Source organism: Calonectris borealis, chromosome 8, assembly GCF_964195595.1.
Source record: "Calonectris borealis chromosome 8, bCalBor7.hap1.2, whole genome shotgun sequence".
NCBI classification, from domain to species: Eukaryota; Metazoa; Chordata; class Aves; order Procellariiformes; family Procellariidae; genus Calonectris; species Calonectris borealis.
In genome coordinates this window covers 24,550,036-24,556,292 of record NC_134319.1, presented here as the reverse complement: position 1 = coordinate 24,556,292, position 6,257 = coordinate 24,550,036, and positions in this window count along the sequence as shown.

Below are 6,257 nucleotides of genomic sequence, written 5' to 3'. Positions count from 1 at the left end.
GGCGGGGCGCGGCCGGCAGGAGCCGCTCGCTGGCGCTGCCGAGCCCGGACCGCTATCGTGCAAGGGCTTCAATGCCGGCGTGTCAGTTCCCGGAGGAGTCGGCCGCTGCCGGTGCAAGGTGGTTTAGTAACGGGAACGCGGCGCACCACTGTCCGGCGCAGCGGAGGGTGTCCGGAGGAGCGACGTGAGCGGAGCGGAGCTTGTGCGATCCGCCCCCGGCAGCCCTCCCGCCTGCCAGAGACCATGCTGGGGCGGTGGGGCGCGCCCCGCGAGTGGAAACGTACTATTTTGCTGACATTACATCTGTTAAACGTATTATTTTAAAGAACATTAACAAAACAAAACATGGTTTAGACGTCGAAATTTCAACTCTGAATTTAGGTTCCTTCCACTGTAATTCAAACCTTATCAGGGTCTTTTACAGCAGTTCAGCCTATAATTTACTACTAGCTCCACTTCTGATACGAGCAACAGATGTTTATTGTCTTGTAAAGAAGGAACGTACACATCTGTGTTTACATTTAAGAACAGTCCTGTGGCACAGATGATCACAGCAGCACACGCTCAACACTCCTTTGTATCACGTACAGCTCGACAGCAGCGTGCGCTCTCCAGGCAACAGCTTTGTCTCAAAAACCCATTCCAGGAGACTAAAACATAAAGCAAGCTCCGAGCAACCTCCATCAGCAGACCAGTTTCCTCTTGACAGCGTTGCCTAAGAAAAGCCTAACACACAGCGTGTCTTCCCACAACCGAGCATTTATTCACATGATAAGAAAAAGAATTTGTAAGATTATGCATGCAGTGTGATGCTGAGCCCCTGAACTCTTGTTGCAGCTTGTGAAAGTACTGCTGCCCCTCGCTCAGGATAAATGCATAAAAAAATGTTTTTCATAGAATACATACCTGATGAATACAGACATCACAAGTGATGTGTGTGGCTAAGTACACCAAAATGTCAACAACTGTCCTGTAGCATGATCCTAGGAAAAAAAAGTAGTAGTAAAGACTAAAAAGCATAAAAACAGAGTGCCTGGAAGAGAAATGCTCTTACTTTTTCTGTTCTACAACATCCAGGGCATAAAAAGTATTTATATACAGAGCTTCCCAATAAAAAGAACTACAAGGGTAGTTCTGACTCCATCATCAGTTTCACGTTCCTAATAAAAACTTTCCTCCAAAACTCCCATGTGTCAAGTAATCACTGGCTCTGAAAGAAGCTGTTTAACTAGAATAAAATTAATATGAAGACACCTTTGGGAGGAGGTCTAGGCATTCGGCCTCGACCTAGGAATTCCCCCCTTGAGAACACTTCTTCAGTCTGCTCTAAAATAATTCTGAAAGCCTTTTCTCTTTAATAGACTGCAACAGCCTACAACATATCATACAAGGCAATTCTTTGGGCACTGTATTCATCAGCTCTTTGTTAAAAGAAATGGAAGGTGAAAGGTTTTCAGCACCTAAAGGGAATGAGTTAGTATTTAGCTGGTATCAAGTTATACCAGGATGATCTTTTCTTTCAAGGCTAGAGAAAAAATTCCAGAATCTTGTTAAAAACAGCTGTTTCAGGTTGATGAAAGAGATTACCATATTTAGCTGGAGGATTTTATATATTAAGGTCTAGGAAGAAAAATACAGTTACATAACCAATGAATTATCTGTTGGAAGTTTGTAAATACAATTGGTCCAGCTATTACACAATACCTTAAAGAAAATCTGAACTAATTTACTCTTAGTTGGAGAAGTCAATCAACAGCCTTCATAAATTATTAAAGTTTATAGATTAGTATGTGCTCTTTGAGTAGTCTCCAGTGCAAGCAGATCCTCTATATAACTGAACTTCTCAGGAAGTTGTAAGAGTTTATATGCTGAGTGCACCAACAATAGCCCTGACCAGCCTCACCTGGGCCCTCACCCACACCCTGCCCAGGGACCCACTTAAGCCCAGCTCCGAGCTGTTAGTCCTTGTTTGAGCTCTGTTGCAGCTCTGCTTGTCTGTTGGGTGGTTGTTATGTTGTAGTCCTGCCTGCACCTCGTCGTGGACCCTGACCTGCAGGTTGACTTCCTAGCTTGATCTCAGGCCTTTTTGTCGTAGATGTGGCTGTTGCTGGACTGGACACTGAGCTGTGTTCCCAGCACACTCTCAGAGCGGCCTCGCTGCTGTGGATGCCTGCTCCCCTTACTCAGGCACTGTAGGATGGGCCCTGGCTGGTGAGACCCCTGCCCTGCTGTCTGTGTTACTGCACCCAGCTTCCTGCTCTTGGGCAGAGAGCTGGCCCTTGCTGTGCCCCGCCATCCTGAGGTGGGAACTGCTAGAACAAGGAAAGGGGTGGTTGTCGAATGACTTCAGGAAGATTGATTCAAATGCAATGCTTACCCCAAAAAGCCCAACTCTATTCTATATTTACATTCTGAAACTGGTGACTTGAAAAAAGTCTTCTATATTGAGTATAACCTTTTTGATCAGAAAGAGTCAAAGTCAAAAGTGTCAGAAGTATAGATTTCTAAATATACTTATAACCTTTAATCAAAAGATTCTCAAAATAGCAGAGGAGTTTTTCAAAAGAGGATAAACACTGTGGGTAATACAACAATCCTGTGTTGTCATTGATATAAAGCCTCTGCAAGTATAAAGCACTGGAGTTTTATTTTAGGAGAAATTCATACATTTTTAAACAAGTTGGATGTTACTCAAGCAGGTGCAAACCATCAAAGATTCAAGAAAAATCTGTATTTTTCAAAACACTGTGGTTATACCAGGATAAAACAAATAATTCTGTTTGCTCTCTCAAAGAATATAAGATTTCAGTTACAAAACTGCATGAGTTGTAGGGAACTTCCTTTATGGATGGTGAGTCCATGGATAGGTGAAGCCCAGGTCTCCAGGATTTTTAAATCCTCCAAAGCACCAGTGTATGTATCATTGTTGGAGACGGTTCTAATGTGACCTGTATTCATCCACTCAGCCTACTTGTTTTCTGCAGCACCATTTCCCTGCTAGGCACTTCTATTTCTGACCTGTAGCTCTCTTTCCTGAGAGTTGTGGCATCAGAAAAACTCTGAAACATTTCCTGGGTTTGGCTTTAGATGCATCACTGCTCTTGATCCGACATAAGGTCTGGGCTACAACCTGTACCCAGATCAGTGCTTCTAGCAGCATCAATTGTAAGCACTCTATCTTGGTCATGAAAGAGATTAATTTGGATGTCTGAAACTAAATTAAACTAAAAAGTGAGCTCAGTGGGAACTAAATGCAGTGTGGGTAAGTAAAGTCTATAATCATGACACTTCTCGTGCTGCTTTAAGAAATACATGGTGAAGTCTCAGTCCTCCCAGTATGTTTGTATATGTTTAGTACAAACCCACATGAGCAGTCTCTCTGATTATCCTCTGAATGATCGGTGCCTTCATGTGGCGTGGCTATTTAAAGCTGTAAATAAAGCTCAGGTAACAGCCCCAATCCTTTGAGGTGTTCTGTGCCCTCCAAAATGGTGATGTCTCACAGGAAAAGCCAGAACACAGCTGAAGCATACCCGGCTTAACCTCCATTGACAATATTAAATCATGATTGCTTAATTTGTAAACAATATCTGTATTACAGCACCAATCTTTCTGAATTAAGACATACCTTTTTCACACTAAACCAGTCCAATGCTGTGTGCTAGAAAAGACAAATACCAGTAAAGAAAAATATGTGAAAAATAATAAATGAATCTGAATTTGCCATAGCTTGTTATTATATGATAGTAAGATTCCAAAATATGTTTGTTTTGAAGAATTATTTTCTAATGATAGTTTAAAACTGAGCTAATTGCATCTCTATAATGGAGCAAATATTCATTTTACCCTAAAACAAGAAAAAGCACTGAACTTTGTTGCCTTTTAAATATTTATTGCCTTTCTGTTGTTTAATTATATTCTCCTCTCTGTGTGTCCTGAATATTGCTCCTTCAGGTGACATAAAATTTCTGGATGTACTTAACAGACAATTTTTTAACTGTGTAGCAGAACTGGATTTGATCTCATCATTTAAAAATCACTCAACTTCTCTGCAGTCCCTAAAGTTAAGCCAGAAATGACTTTTGGCTCATGCAGTAGAATATTTTAATAATTTTAAGATTATTATGAAGTGTTTCCTTGCTCACAGAAAAAGAGCTACGGTATCTAGAGCAGACACTGAATCATGCAATTCAGCTGAGTTATCTTTTAGTCTATTAATAAAATATATCAAGTCATCTTCTAGCCTCTAAGGTTTTGTGATATTTATAGCACTTCCTCTAAGTGGATAGTATTGATGTAATTTAAACACTTTTTGTGCATGTATTGATACATATACTAATTAAAAGCTCTTGTTTTAGTAAGTTAAATGCATGTATTTTTTGGGTATGTTTCTGATGTTCTGATACTAACCAGTGTTGATATCAGAAAACCTTATAATATCCCATACAAATAATATAAATGTTACAGAATTAAAAAAAAAATTATCTTATTTTAGATGCATATCTTGGGCAAAGATATTTCTTGACTCGATGTCCTTTGTGGCTATGCAGCTCCTTCAAGCAAGGTAAAAATTGCAGTGCAAGATGGACTGTTCAAAACTCCTTTTTAACAAATAAGTACTCTATAAACAATACAGCCCCAAAACCTGTCATATAAGACCATTTGTAGAAGAAATGATAGTTTTGGTGGTGCTGGCTTCCAAATAATAGGAGAGACTTCTTTTCTTGTTTGAGGTGTAAATGAGGCAGAGCTCTGGAATTGTGTTTGTGGTCGCTGTCTCAGATGTCACTGCAGTAGGTCACTTAGGCCTGACTAGTGCCTGTACCTTTCAACAAGGGCAATGGCTTCCTCACAGACATGTATCTAAGGGTTTATCTGTCAACATGTGCACAATGTCTGAGACTCTTACCTACTTTTCTTACTGGTATCAGCCAGTGATACTAAAGTCAAAGCATTTAAACCTTCTGCCCAGCTCTATGTGACTTACTCCATTTTCAGGGAGACCAGTGTAAATCTGGAATCACTCGATGAAAAATGAGTTTCACTGCTGCTTCACATCTTGGATAAACAGTTGGACCAATGAAATATAACCTGTACTTCCAACCTTCTGCCATGCATGTAAGTCAAAGCAGAATCTATTTGCAAATATGAATTGTCTAACCATCAAGCTCTATTATCTGTCTGTTTTCTGTGGCCTACTTTTCCTACATAACTCCTAACAGTATGACACACACTATAGAAATTATAACTATGCATGATGCACTTATGAAAGCCAAACCTGCCAAAAGTAGCTTTTCCTTGTTGCTTCAGCAAGAACAAGTGCATCTTTTCTTCTTTTACCTTGAATTTTGGACTATTGACGCTAATGTTTCACAAGTGTTAATGACAACTACAAAGTTTTTAGAAAAAATGTAAGTATTCCATTGAGGTTCTCTTCTTGTCTTGATCTTTTATTTATGCCACTTCTTGCTTTAGTCAATCATCCCCCATCAGACACTACTTTCAACCCACACTGCAAGTAAATTATAGCAGATACTCAATCAGTCCACAAACTAGTAATGTAATACTTATATTTAAATGGTAAAAAAATATTTTAAGTGTGTATATATAATATATACCTATTCACTCTGAAGTGATTACCAAAATGCGGTGTCTGTCATTATGCTGCTAGGAAAATATTAACACTCAATGCCTGCAGGTTCCTGTGAGTGTTTGCATGTAGCTTTATTGATCATGTGGAAATGATTAGCTGATGTTGAACATCTAAATGACATTAGCACACAATATAGGGTAAAACTGCCAGAGGTCAACTTAAGTGTATGCTTCAGGTATTTGGTGTTAATTTTTGAATGGTTCTAGTTCATACACAGTGTTAACATAAAAGTACAGTATTTAGTATGATATTCATCCTATAAGAAAATAACTGTACTTCATCAAGACCTCAGACAATGACAATGCTGGATATTAGAAAACTAGTGATATGCAATGGGAGCTTACGGTAGCACTGTTTCATTCCCACTTATGTCATATGTCTATGTATTGTATTCAGTAACTAGTACAGATAGTTATTACTTGCCTGTTCTGATTAGTGATAAAAGGGAATGTTACACCCACTGTACTTTATTAGATAAAGATGTAAGGATGATGGCATGAGTAGAAAAACAGAATCAAAGGTCATACTAATTAGCAGTATTACATTGCTGGGACAGAATGACCTCATAAGCATTCACTTTCCTTATTCCAGAAAGGAGTAAAGT